Here is a 14,310-nt window from a genome sequence, read left to right as displayed (position 1 = left end):
AGGATGGGGACGTCTGCTGAAGGCCGTTTTTCTGCCTACCTACCATGCTGCACAGAACACATCTCTCCCAAACAAGCTCCAGGAGAACGGCAGCCCAGGCAGAGAGAGAAGGAGATGGGGGTGGGGTGGGGTGGGGAGCGGGGGGGCAGGCACACACTCTCACCCTGCCAGCAGCAGGGGCGGCAGCTTCCTGGCTGGCTGCTTAGTGTACATCACTCTTGAAAAACTCGTCATGTTTCCACACTGAACTGGGCACGTGCAGTTTCCACAGTGACTGCAGGAGCAGAGCCAGAAATAGTCCCACTGAGATGGAACACATCCCCCCTCGGTGCCACTCACTCTCGCACTCTCACTGTCCCCAACCCTGTGGCACTGTGGGCACGGGAGGCTCCAGCAGGTCCCTACAGTGTCCCAACCTTTCCTTCTCTGACCTCTCGCCACCAGCCCTGGGATCCACTGGGCACCCCCGTGGGCTTGAAGCCCATGATGCTCTGATCTTGCCCCGTCCTTGGGCCTCTGGGATGTGACTGGGCCCTGCCCTGAAGCAGCAGGTCCCACACAAGGAGGCCGCCAGAGGCCCACTCACAGCAGCTCAGCTCTTCCCCGCCCTGCCTCTGCTCCAGGTGAGCCCTGCCAGCCTGTTCCGCATTCCCATTCTGGGACTCCCACCTGGGAATCTCGGTCGAAACCATCCTCTCACTCCACCAGGGAGTTTCTCTCTTAAAAGATCTCACCCCCTGCAGGGGCTAAAAAATGTGTTGAAATATATAGACCCACAAATATCCGGGCCTCACCATCCACAGCACTCACTCATACGACATGGTGTTTCTAGGGCCCTGGGAAATCTCTGCCATGACTGTTAACTTCTCATGTTTTAAATCCTATCCCATCAAAGGAAAACAAGAGTCACCATACCTTCTATTGATACATGCAAGGCACTGTGCTAAGTATTTTGCATGCCCTAGTTCATTTCATCCTCACCTCAACTGCTATGGTCTCCATTTCACAGGGAAGAAACTGAGTCTCAAAGAAGGGAAACAACTTGCCAGGGTCACACAGCCAGAAAGTGGTAGGGCCTGGACGGGAGCCCGAGGTGCCAGACCCCAAGGCTAGGCTGTAGCCACCTGTCATGTTGGGGGGCGGGGTGGCTGGAGGACGCACACAGATGGCCCATGCTAATGCTACAGGAGATGTTCCAAATTGCCTCCTGGAAAGCTCTGAGCCACTCCAGGCATCTCCAGTTTTGTCTCTCTGTACATACTGTACAAGATTTTATTGGGGCCACAAAGTGAGAACTTTCCAAAGAAGTTTGGAAATCACCGACCGTAGCCAACCCTATCCTGTACTGACAACAAGCCCGAGGCTCAGGAATAGATGTGACTCGCCCAGCAGCAGGGCAGGCCTCCGTGCCAGAACTGGAGAGCTCTGCCCATTTCTTCTGGTCCTCGAGGGAACAACCATTTTCCACCATTCAGCCCTTTGCGTCTCTTGGCACAGAATTTAGAACCAGATGTGGTATGAGTCGTGGCCCCTGCTTTGACAGCGCTGCAGACTTGCCGGCTTGGGGGTGGGAACGTGGTCTCCGTGTCCTCGTCTGTGAAGCAGGGTGTGTGTGGATGCACAAGGGCAGGCACAGGCCTGCTGTGAATCCACTGGGATCGAGAACAACAGCTCTCAGCCCTGAGCCACTGTGACCAGAGACGGCAAGAGCCCTACACTGAGAACCGAAAGGCTCACGCCAAGTCCCAGCTTTGATACTCGCCACTGTGGATCCTGAGCCACCCCTTTGACTTCTCTGAGTCTTTCTCTTGGAGATTAAGATGTCCCTGTAATGGGTCCATATGAGTTTGAAATGAGGTAACACTTGGAATGGCAGGAGGCACTAGCATCCCCTCAGGGGTGGAATCCAGACTGATGCTACAGCTGTGGGCAGGGCCCAGGAATATGCATTATCCGCCCCCTCCCCCCCCCCCCGCCGAATTCCACTGCAGGTTGTCAACAGACCACACTTTGAGAAATCACTCTAGAAAACGCTCAGTATGTGTTTGTAAAAGAGATGAATCCGTGAACATCTGTTGAGCTGCACATGGCTGCTGGAAGACATGGGCTGAAGGAAATAAGTAATTTTCTCCAAATACACTTCCTGTGAAGCCCAAACGATGGGAACTGGGTTGAGGCTTCTAGGACTGGGAGGATGATGCAATAACAGCTCCTTTCCCAGGGGTGCAGACATGAACTCTACCTGTCAGACTGGGAGAGACCTGGCTGGAAGGTCATGCCTGGGGCCTCAAGGTCAAATGTTGGGTGGGGTGTTCCAGGGAGCCCCCTGGGGACTAGTTCCAGAACCCGTTCTCTTCGGCATCTCCATGCAGACAAGAAAAAAAAGAACTGAAAATATGCTCATTAAATCTGCATCTGGCACCCAATTTGGCAGGGTTGCCAAAATTCTGTAAGACTAGAATTAAATTAGCAAATTGGAAGTGAAATGATTTTAAGCAGACATGATGGAATTCATCAAAGCCAGGTGGAAGCTAGTGGGGGAAGGGACCCAGGAAAGCCCACACACCCGCCCGGGAGTGGGAAAGCCTGGCCATGAGCGGAAACAGAAAAGAAACAAAGCAGTGAGCAGACCTGACCCAAATGATAAGATTCACCCTTGGAATGTGCTTGGTGACAAAGCCAGCCCCACGCTGGGAGGTGGTGAGAGGCTCCTTCTGGGAGACAGGGGGTGTGGCCAGCAGCAACCAGTGAAGGAAGGCAGCCTTTTACAAGGAGACCAAGAAGAAAGAACCCAGGGAACGGCTGGGAAATGAAACAGGGTGGGTTCCCCAGACCAGGGGCTCCATGAGGGCAGGCACTGGGGTGGTGCACACAGCGCCTGGTGTGCTGTCCAGCTTGTGATCACCATTGCGTGTTTATTGAGCTCGCGGTCTGGGGAAAACACCGGATGGACTCAGAGGGGCAGGGTGGCCCAGAGTCTATGGAGGGAGGGCCAAGAGGACAGAAGCATTTATTGGGTACTTAGTAAGCATCAGGCACTGTGTTAGATGTTTGCCAAGCATGATCTCATTTCATCTTCTCAATAATCCTGCGCTATAAAGATTAGTCTTTGCTCTTCATTTTCTTGGGCTTTCTTTTTTGTTTTCTTTCTTTAAAACTATATTTTTTAAAAACTACAGAAGTATTTAAAGGAAAATGTGGACCAGTCCCCCTTCACCCTCCCAATTTCTACTCCCCAGATGAAGCTACCACTAACAGTTCCCTGGTATTTTCCCATGCTCTTTCCATGAACACAGAAACACATCTACACGTGCACACACATATATAACTGTTTGTTTCTGTATAAAAATGGGATCAGAGTAAACATATCGCACAGAAACCTTTTTCCAGTTAAAAGCATGTTGTAAATGTCCTCCCATGTCAGGACCTATAGATTCACTTCTTCCTTTTTAAATGGCCGTAAAGTATTCCACAGTACAAATTCACCATAATTTTCTAAAGCGCCGTCCCTGCTGTACATTGAGGTCATTTTTAAGCTCTCTCAACTGCAAACAACACTGCAAGGGAACACCCTTATATGTGTGTGTGTGTGTGTATCTTTGTGTACATGTGTGTTTCCATAGCTGGTGAATTTCAGGATCAGGGCAGGTATGTGCCTTTATCATTTTCATTGATACCAATTTAGGCTCACAAGTCCCCTTGACCCTTGCCAGCACTAGATTGTCTCTATTTTTTCACATTTTTGCCATCTATATGCATTTTTATTTATCATCCTTTGTTTTTTTAGTACCTAGAGCATTAGTCATATGTTTATGAGCCATTTTCACTTCTCTGAACTACCTGTTTACATCTTCGCACACTTTTTTCAACTTGGTTGTTTTTTTAGTTGGTTGATGGAATTCTCATCCTAAGAATAACAACTCGTAGCTTTCTATGCAGGAGGCACTGCTCTAGGCTCCCCGCAAGTTTCACAGCATTGAATCAAAATCCCAAGAGGGAAGTGGGAGCGTCAATTCATGTTTATGGCCAAGGAAAGAGAGGCTCGGAGACTTCAAATGACGTCTGAGGTCACACATGTCTGATGAGGGACAGGCCAGAGTCTGAGGGCCTCGCTGAACCAACCGTTTCATCCTCAAATGAGATATCTGAAAAGCTCCCTCTCCCCGACATCTAACCTACAGAGAAAGAAAATTCCTTCCTTAAATTGTCCCTCTTTCTGTTACTTATCCTTTACTTTACTTGTGGAGTCTAAGTACATATTGATATAATATGCCAGGTAGGAAACTGAAGTTCAGTTTCTAACAGAGGCAATCACAAAATGGAACTGGACCCTGTACCTTAGATGGGACACGGACGTGTTGGGAACATGCCTGGAGGAGTGAGAAGCAGGATTTGGGTGGGGGCAGAATTTACACATGGGGGTAAAGAGTCAGGGGACGTGAAAGCTGAGGTGGGACCCCGGCTGGGAAGGGGCTGGCAGGCAGTTTCCAAAGGTCAGGTCGGCAGTTTTGAGGACTCTCCCCTGGGGGCAACATGGGGTGAGAAAGTCTGGTACCAGGGAGTGGGGTGAGGATTAGCTTAGCTAGAAATCGTCATGTAGTCAACGAGTGATCTCACCTAGCCTGGCATGTCCAGTGACCTGGCACTGGGAGCAGTAAAGATGCTCGTCTTACAGGATGACAAACACACCTGTGTATGTGGAAGTGCTGGGGATCCCTTGTGTGAAAACCACACCTGACAGAGGCGGAATTTGGGGCTCCAGTGGCATTTTTAATGAGGTTCTTTTTTAGCTCACCAAATACCAATGTCACACGTGGGTTTCTGGGTTAGAGACCCACCACCGAGCTGTCACATGGCTTGGCTACCCTCATCTCAGGGAACACACGCAATACTTCAGTCTCCCTTGGACACAGTACACAACGGAGGGGAAAGGATCATCTGCATGCCATTTGCCGTTTTTCTTCTGAGAAAAGGGCAGTCAAGTTAACAAAACAGGAAAAAAAATGTGGGAAACTGACTTGCTAAAACGAACATGCAGAAACAAGTTTTAGAGTCACAATTTAGCATTCATTTTGGGGTGTTTTTTTTCAGCTTTGACCTCAGATAACTTTAGTGTTTCCCAAAATGTTTCTGTATAGCACTCTAGTTCAGCGATCTTATATATGTATACATCTTCCTTATACAGACACACACACACGTATATAAAATCTATTCCTTATATGCACATATATAAGTATATATATAAAACCGTATGTGTATATATATGAGTGCTCTGATCAATCAAGCTTGGAAAACTGCACACAGAGCACTTTTATTTTCTCCCTGTAACACATCTTTCCATCCATGGCACTTGTGTTCTAGAAAACACACTATGGGAAATGCCGGACTTCTTTATTTCACAAGATCAGAGCCTGCTTAAAATAAAGTCTATCTTGGAGTGGCTGCCCTACTCTTTTAAACATTAGATGCTTTCTAACAGACTCGTGGTGATGGTTTCCTGTCCATTTGAGCATCTTCTGCCTGTCCTACATTTCAGGGCTACACCAACCAAATGCCCACATGCCAAGGAACAAGCCCTCTGGAAACCGTTAGGAGGCCAGGTCACCCAGACAGGCTAAGCTGTGTCTCCCGGGCAGTTGCACAGCGAGGTTGGACCAATCACTTGCTCTGGACTCAGTGGTTTTCAGCTGGAGGGACTGATCCCCAGCCCGCTTGCTTTGTGAGTAGGAAATCACGGCAAGGAAGCCCTTGACCCTGCTCTCTTTCCTTCATTCCAGGAGACACCGTTCCCTGGCCCTGATGTTTTCTACCATAAGAGAAAACCGGCGTTACACCTTCCCTCTACGATTCTGTTCTCACCACCTCCTGCCACTCTTTCACTGCCATTAGTCACCCCGATTCATAGAGTCACATGAGGCAGCCCTACAAATAAAACTAGGTTTCCATCTGTCTGCTACAGCATCAAGTGAGAATGAGTTGGTGACCTTTCATCACATATAAAGGGCAAACTTGGTATAGCCTAAAATATAGGTTATACGGTATACGAGAAGTTCACCTAGGGGCAGCCTCCGGGGGAGATACCTCCTCCATTCCTCTTCCAGCGTGGTTACAGGCATTGGCTTATAATTTTGCTCCTTCTCACACAGGCAACTCTAGGGATGACTCATAGCAGCAAGGATTCAATTACTTGATGACCCATTATGGCTCTCCTCATTAACCTGAGGAGGCCGGCAAGTCGGAGTGTATGTGGATTTATTCATTTATTTTTGGATAAATTTTTCACTTTGGAACAATCCTATACTGACAGAAAAATTGCAAAGATAGAAGAGAGCTCCCGTACACCCTTCACCCAACTTCCTTTAACGTTAACACCTTCCATATGCAAGGTACTTCTGTCAAGTGGAAATTGACACTCATACATTACTATTAACCCAACTACAGACTTTATTCATATTTTCACCAGTTTTTCCACTAACGTCCATTTTCTGTTCCAGGATCCCATTCAGGATTCCATATTGCATTTAGTCATCATATCCTCTTAGTCTATGGTTTTACTTTTGTTTTCAAAAAAAATAAATATCATCCTCTGCTTCATGCAAGGTGGTAGGCTGGGTGCCCAGCTGCCCCACAGGGAGAAACACAGATCTGATGGGTGGCAGAGTCTGGGTTTGAATGTTCACTTTGTCCCTCACTTGGGATATGGTCCTGGGCTTGTCACTCCATATATAGAGTTCTCAGGTTCCACATCTACAACATGGAGATGATACCTTTACCTTGTTAGAGGACTGAATAAGCCAGTCTATGTGGACAGGCGTTTTGAAGGTTTAAGGACCCATTCACTTAGAGTCGTATCCAGCTCACTGTTATTATCATTAAGGCAGGTGTAACGACGATCATGAATTAGACTTGGCATCCTGTATCTAAAGCAGGATGGCCCAGAGACTGAGCTGCCTGACTGAGCTGACCATTTCAGCCTCAAATGAGATCTTTCCATAGGCTCTCAGGTACACCGTAGAGAAAGAACTCTGCTTAAATTTGTGTATTCATTTCTATACTTCCTTCAAGGCTCTGCTCAAACGTCACCTTAGTGATAACTTCTCCGACCATCCTACATACAAGAGCCCCCGTATCCTTCCCCTGGCATTCTCTGAACTTCTTACCCTACTTGCTTCTCCTCCATGGCACTTAACCCATTTGACGTATTACACATTTATGAGCTCCTTTGTTCCCGGTATGCCTCCCTCTGCTAGTCTATAAGCTCCAGGAGAGCACTGACTGTTGTCTGTTTTGTTCACTGCTGCATCCCTGCGCCTAGAACTTGGGAAGTATTCAACAGACGTTCGGTAAATGACTGGATTCCCAGGGTCACTCTGCAACCTCTTGCCTCCATCCTGATCATCTGAAAACAAACTCTTCCCATCCAAACACACTATTGAATTCAAATGAGAGAAAAGCTATTTGTCAAGCAGGTGGCTTTGAGCCTTCTGGGTCTTCTTTAAGGGAGAAAAATGGAGTGATGTCCTTCTTTTAATTTAATTTCATGCTATTAATGTCCCTTCATCTGCCTCCCCTCCCATGAGCAGCTCTGCCAATTAGAAACCAGAGTCTGTCTGCTGGCTTCTCCACACGATCAATTCCAGTAGAGCCCAGGCTAGAAAAAACTGGTGAAACCCCCATACCCCACCAGCCCACTCCATTATTGAGGCTACTCAGTGTGCACATCAAAGGCCCATGGGCTTCTCAGGGCAGGAAGATGCCAGGGGATCTGGAAGACTGGCCTCAGTGAGGACACTGAGATTCAGAGAGGAGAGGGAACTGGCAACTGACACACAGTGACCTGGTGGCAGGTCCTGGACAGAACCCAGGACTCCTGGCTCTGCATCCTGGCCCTGATTCCTCTTGGGCTGGAACCACCTCCCCAGGCCCACTTTTCACCAAGGGACATGTGCTTATTTCCTTGAGCTCTGGGCGGGCTGTCTGCCTGCCCCTGCCCATTCCCGGGGACCTGATGATCTTGGGCAGCAGTGGGTAGAGGTCACGTTCCAAAAGCAGCCAAGCGCAGGACAGTAAAGAGCCAGACAGAAAGGAAATGGGGGTCTCATTTACTGACAGCCAGGTACCCTTTATCATCATCTCACCTCACACTCACAGTGCCCTACAACAAAGGTGCCATAACCACATTCGATAAGCGAGGAAAAGGAAACGCAGAGAAGTTGAAAAATGCAGCGACTCACACAGCAAGTACCTGGCAGAGCCAGCAGCAGAGTGGAGTTCCTGCCGGTTCCGAAGCCCTGTCCTCTGCCCGCCTGCTCTAGTAGAGACTCTAAAACCTCGACAGCACTCCAGAGAGGGGTGGGGCCTCAAAACACCAAGATCTGCCTCTGGTGAAGTAGCCAGAACAATCCCATTCTAGAGATGATGAAACTGACCTCGGGAGAGGAAATGCAACCTGTCTACGCCACATGGCTAGTGAGTGGTTGGATCAGCTAGATTCTGAGTTTCGCGAGGACGCAGGCGCACTCCTAGTGCTTAGCCCCACGCTGAGCCCACGGAAGGACTCCACCCACAGCCGAAGAATAAATGAATGAATGACAGCGTAGGTTAGAAGTGCAACGTCCTGTGACTCCCACAAGCCCACGTGCTTGCGTCTCAGCTGCCTCCACACAGTGACCTCAGGAACGGGAGACAGGCTGACATAGGTGAGCACAGCCCGAACTCAACACTGACCTTCAAACTCCATGTCCCCCACTCTGAGCCCATGGATCTGCTGGAGGTGTGGAGAGTGAGGCCGGCCCTGGTTCCCACTCAGCCCGCGGCTCCCCACCAGAGCCGGAGCTGAGCAATGAAGAGGTGTGGGAAGATGGCGGAGCTGGTAATTCTTTGACCCAAGGACTGGTGTTTACAATATGGAGTGGACTCTCTTCTCAGAAGTCTGGTGTTTGGAGCAAATTGGTCTATTTTTATTGAACCCTTTAGTAGCAACCAGTTCACAAATACTGCAGTTGTTTTTATTATTATAATTCATTTTTCATAATAATAACTGAAGCTATTGTTTCCTGTTCACCTACTACGTACCAGGCACAGATATCTCATAAGGTATCTGACATAGATGGTCTCCTATAATCCACCCAGCCACCCTGTAGGGAAGAGTGAGCATTCCATATTACAGATGAGGAAACTAAGGCTTGGGAGAGGTAAAGGAACTGGGCCAAGGTACATGCTAGAAAGCAGGAGATGCAAACTCAGGTTTGTGGGGCTCCACAGCTCATGCTCCTCCCACGTGGCCGATGTGAGCTGGGGACAAAGGGGTTAGAGCCACAGCTAAGGAGGCAGATGGAGGGCCTGCCAGACTTCCCAGGCATCCAGCTGGCCAGGCTTCTCATCCACAGGCTGAACTTCTAGCACCAGGGGGCTTCTCCACATGCCTAGATGCCACCCCTAGAAGCTCTGAATCAGACAGTGGGGGTAGAACTAGGAACTCTTCCGTTATAAGCCCTCAGGTGACAGGAAAGGACACTCTTGGTTAAACCACTGCTCTCAACTCTCCTCAGGAGGTCATTCTTTCAATCTACACGCTCTTCCAGAAGGTTCCAACATGTTTAAGATATTCGTTGAATGCTTTACAAAGGATATCATGCCTCAGAACCCAAGACCTTACAACTTTAGGATTCTCCACAAAACAACAATAATTCTGATCATCTACAGATGAGGTGTGAAGGTCTGTCTTTATTAACCATGACAATTATTCCCAAACAGCGTGATGTTTATGAAAAGGACTTGGGAGCCCAAAGTCCTGGGTTAGTCCTTTACTAGCTGTGCAACCTTAGGCAAATCAATTCAACAGCATAGTTCTTCAAAGCTCTGGGCTGGGAAGAATGAAGATATAGGAGTGGACCAGAAAAGCCACAGTGCTCTTAGCTCTGGGTTCCTCATCTGTAAAATGGGAACCAACAGCTACCAAGTGCCTACGACGACGGCATGCCAGGCCCTGACATGCTGATTCTCACTTCACAGCCCCAGGGCTTCAGGAAGTAGGCTCTCCTGTGTACTGCTCTGCAGCTGAGGAAGCAGGGATTCGGGGGTGAAGCGGCTTGGGGTGAGCCTGCAGCAGCATGTGGCGGTATCTGAGGTCTCTCTGCCCACCGCCACCATCCCCCCTTCTTAACCCTCCCCCACGTGGCAGATGAGTCCACAGGAGAGACTGCTCTGCAGCCCATCAGGAACCACACAGATGTATGACATCATGGTTATTAATAATGGAAGCGGCACAACTAATTCACAGTCCCTCCAGATGGACCACCTGAACTGTTGTGATCCTCCTGCACACAGAGCATCAGATTCTATTATGGCAGAGCTGGGAGGGGTCTTAGGAGCCCAACCCTTTCCTCATTTATAGGGGTGGGGGGTGGCAGCCCTACACCCCAAAGCCCAGGATGCACCAAGTTTGGTTTTGTGATTGTACCATGAAGACAATCAGGTCCCAGATCAGACACCAGCCAATGCCCCCTTCAAAGGTGCTGGTAAGGGAATCAGCAGTGGCCGCACATGTGGCCTCTCCACGGACCCTCAGCCCTGCTCCTTCATGCGGTGGGGCCTTTGTACCTGCTGTTCTTCTGCTTGGAATACCCCTTTCCCAGATCTTGGCAGGGCTATCACTTTTTTTACGGTTCAGGTCTCAGGATAAATGTCAGCTCCTCCGAGAGGATGCCCTAGGGCCGTCTTCGGCTTCCCCCGTTCCTCCCTGACACTCTCCATCTCACTGCCTTGTTGGAGTTTCTTCATGGTGTGTAACACCAGTGAGCATTACCTTGTCCATTACGATTCGTTCTCTCTTCCCACTAGAATGCAAGCATTGCCTTAAAAAGGTGCCTAGGTCCCAGTAGGCCCTCAGCAAACATGCTCAGCGAATCCACCTGGATGTCTGCCTGGGTCACGGGCAACCTAGTGGCCAGCAGTCCCTCGCTCACTCACTCACTCACTCATTCAATAAATGCTTATTGAACGTCTCCTCTGTGCCAGGCGTACTCCTAGGAGCTGGGGATTCCAATCCAACTAATGAGACCAAGCCCTTTCCCTAACCGAGCTTTGAGAGTTGATTAAAACAAACGACACAATAGAAGCCAGAGCTGTTTCAGTCATATCATGTGTGACCAGACAATAGCTGATGGAAAAAAGGTGGGGGGATAAGTATGGCAGAAAATGGGAGAAATGGGAAAACACTGGGGAAATGCAAACATCAGACTGGCCCTGCCAGGGCCTCCGACGTGCTCGATACTCATCTTGGGGAGCTGGTGCCAGGCACACGCCCCCAGCTCTAGGGACATGAGAAAAAGGGGACGTGCCCATTGCCACTAGTGCCTCCTGGTTGCAGCCTAGAGCACACAGGATGGCTATGTGCATGAGTGTGTACAGGAGTGGCTATGTGCATGTACAGAGACAGGTGTGTGCATGTGTAGGAGTGTGTGTGCGGGTGTAGGGGCACAGGTGTGAATGAGTATATGGGGTCGAGTGTGTGAGCATGGTTGAGAGCGTAGGGAGATAGGGATTTGTGTTTCGAAGTGGATGTGTGAGTGTGTAGGAGTGCGTGTGTGTGTGTGTGTGTGTGTGTGTGTGTGGACTCTGGTGCCATTACTCTTCACCACAACCTCCACATCTGGTAGAACTTTACATACTAAAGTCTCCCTCCGCCCCCAACAAATGACACATAGTAGGTACCTGATCATCATTGAATCCATTTAAATCTTTATGTTTGCCAACTGTATTCTGCAGAGTGTCCACATAAAGCAGCAGAAGAGACCTGTCAACTTCTGGATGTAACCGAATGGGATGAGAGCACTGGATGAGGAGTCTGGGTTCTGGTCCCTGCTTTACCACTAACTACCAGGTGATCTTGGGCCACTGTTTAGCTGTGATCTCAGATAAGGAACTCAACTCCTCTGGGCCTCTGCTTACTCTTCATTCAAGAAGGCAAGTAGAACTTAGCAACTGGACGACATCACATCATGTCTATTGGTAGCTCCAGAAGCACTGTTTCCTGGGAGAACAAGCATGTGTAACCCGGAAAGGGATACAGGGTCAACCAGGGAAATGCTGGGTTTAACAATGTTAAACTTTTTTTTTATTGCAGTACTTCTCAAAGCCTTTAATTTGCCAATATGGATTATGATTGGCCAGAAGGGTTATAGAGAGCTTGCAGAATTTGCCAGACTTACTAGGATAGGGAAATCTTACTCGTGGCACAGCTTTCAGAACTAATGTTTCACAGAACATACTTTGGGGAATCTGCTAGCAGGCACACGGGACACTGATTAATGCCCCCTTTCTTGCAGATGACAGAACAGAAGTGGCGTTCAGTCTCCCTAAATCCCAGAGCAGAGCCATGGCAAACACCAGCCCAGAACCATCTAAACCACAGTAACTGGCATGTGCACAGGGCTCTATATCTACAGAACATTTTCACTTATATGATCTCAATTTTCCCTGACAACATTCCTCTGAGGACCCTCATCCCCATTTTCCAGATGATAAAATGCAGCCCGAAAGATATTAAGGAATCTGCCCAGAGCCACGAAATGATGGACACATTACTTGCCTTTATCATTTTTCCCTATGACCTTGATCAAGTCGTCAATAACCACATACTATATTTTACAGAGAAGCAACTGTAGCCACTTCACAGAACCCCCTGCCAGATGTCGAGGTGGACACACCTGCACCTGTTCTGCAGCAGCCACCACTGCTGTCCGGGATCCAAAGCAGCCTGCACTGGTTGAGAGGGGAGGGGAGGGTGCTCAGAGAAATGCCCATGGAGTGAGAGCCGCTCTGGAAACACCCAGGCTGGGAGGCCGGGACTAGCTCCCTGCCAGTCGCCACACCCTCCTGACCATGCCAGGTACATCCCCCTCGGCTATATCCCCGGTGCCAGGTGCCACTCTGCAAGGGGGCAAGAGGAGCCAGATCACTGCTAGTTTTAACTCACTCCCAGTAAGCCCGGGGAGGAGCCCAAGGCCGGTCTGCTATGACAGTCTGAAACTGCCACCGCCTCCAGGGGGAAGCGTGGCTAGGGCTGCCAAAGTCATTCGGCAGTTCCCACCGGGGTGCTTTGTCCCGCCTTGTCCGGCAGTGCGAGGCCCAGGAGGCGCGGCGGGGTGCGGGTCTGCTCGGGGCACAGGAGCCGAGTGAGGCTGTACCAGGCACGAGTGTGCGAGAGAAGTGTGAACGCGGGAACGCTGGTGTCACCCCGGGGCGGTGACAGAAGTAGCGTCTGGGAAACGCAGGCGGAGAGCGCGTGTACCAGGCAACCCCAGGCTGCGGAGGAGTCCCGGAGGTCCGGGGAGTTGGCCCGACGCGCTCCTGCACGCGCGCCCGCGCCCAGCCCTCTCCCACCCGCCGCGCTCCGAAGGGTGCTCCCGCTGCCGGCCAGCAGGGCTGCTGGCGCGCTTGGCGGTGCCGGCTCCCAGCTGCCAGGCCGCGGCGGGGCGCGGGGCGCGGGCGCTCCCTGCTTACCTGCGGACGGCCGCGGCTCCGCGGCTCCGGGCTGGGCTGCGGCGGGCTGGTCTGGGCTGCGCGCCCTGCCTCCGCGCGGCTCAGCAGCGCCCGCTCGCTCGGCTCCGCCCGGCTCGGCTCCGCCCGGCGGTGCCCGGGGCGCTCGCTGGCGGCCCACGCGGCGCGGGGTGGGCGCGGGGCGGGCTGGCGGGCGGGCGCCGGCGGCGGGCGCGGCTCTGGGCCGCCCCGCGGCCGCTTGGAAGCTCCTTATTTGGGCAGTGATGTCAGGGGAAGTCGCAGGGGCAGGACCACCCACTTCTTTCCATTCACTCCCCAGAGTTTCCTGTCGCCGAGCCCGGGGGACCCCGGCGCCCGCACGGGGCGCCTCTCCGGCCGTCTCGGCCCCGGCGTACCCGGCTTCGCTGCCCGCCGCTTGGGGTCCCCGGGCGGCCGGGTCCCGGCGGGCGGGCGGCCGCCGGCGAGGGTCTGCGTCTGGGGAATCCCCGGCTCCCGATGGCCGCAGGGAGGGTCTGCGAGGCGGCCTCCGCGGTGACAGGCCGTGTCACTCCGGGCGCCGCCCCTCCCTCCGCGCCCGCCCTGGCTCCCGCGCTGTCATTTCCTCCCGGCCCCTCCGGGAAGGGCAGTCAGGGAAGCCCCGGTCGCTGCCGCCGCCGCCGCGCGGGGCCCCTACTCTGCAGCAGCCCGCCCGGCGGGCGTCCATCGTCGTCCCCAGAGTGCGCGGTCCCCGCCTTGCTCTCGTGTGCCAGCCCCGCTCCGGGAAGCCCGCGCCTCCCAAGGCGGGAATATACCTTCAGGAGCGCTGGG

The 14,310-nt window shown here is 51.6% G+C and overlaps 1 protein-coding gene across 2 annotated transcripts in view; it reads right to left on the bottom strand.

The window, feature by feature from the left end:
• The window catches only part of HIVEP3 (HIVEP zinc finger 3), a 130,907-nt gene extending 117,072 nt beyond the window's left edge, over positions 1–13,835 (bottom strand). For both annotated transcript variants that reach the window (XM_081226341.1, XM_081226342.1), the window contains exon 1: positions 13,507–13,835. The gene's annotated coding sequence lies outside the window, so the exon portion shown is untranslated. The remainder of the gene's footprint in view (positions 1–13,506) is intronic.
• Positions 13,836–14,310: the final 475 nt, after the last annotated feature.

This window comes from Mesoplodon bidens, assembly GCF_964165515.1.
Source record: "Mesoplodon bidens genome assembly, chromosome: 2".
In the NCBI taxonomy this organism is placed as follows: domain Eukaryota; kingdom Metazoa; phylum Chordata; class Mammalia; order Artiodactyla; family Ziphiidae; genus Mesoplodon; species Mesoplodon bidens.
This window is presented reverse-complemented; position numbering and strand designations above follow the sequence as displayed.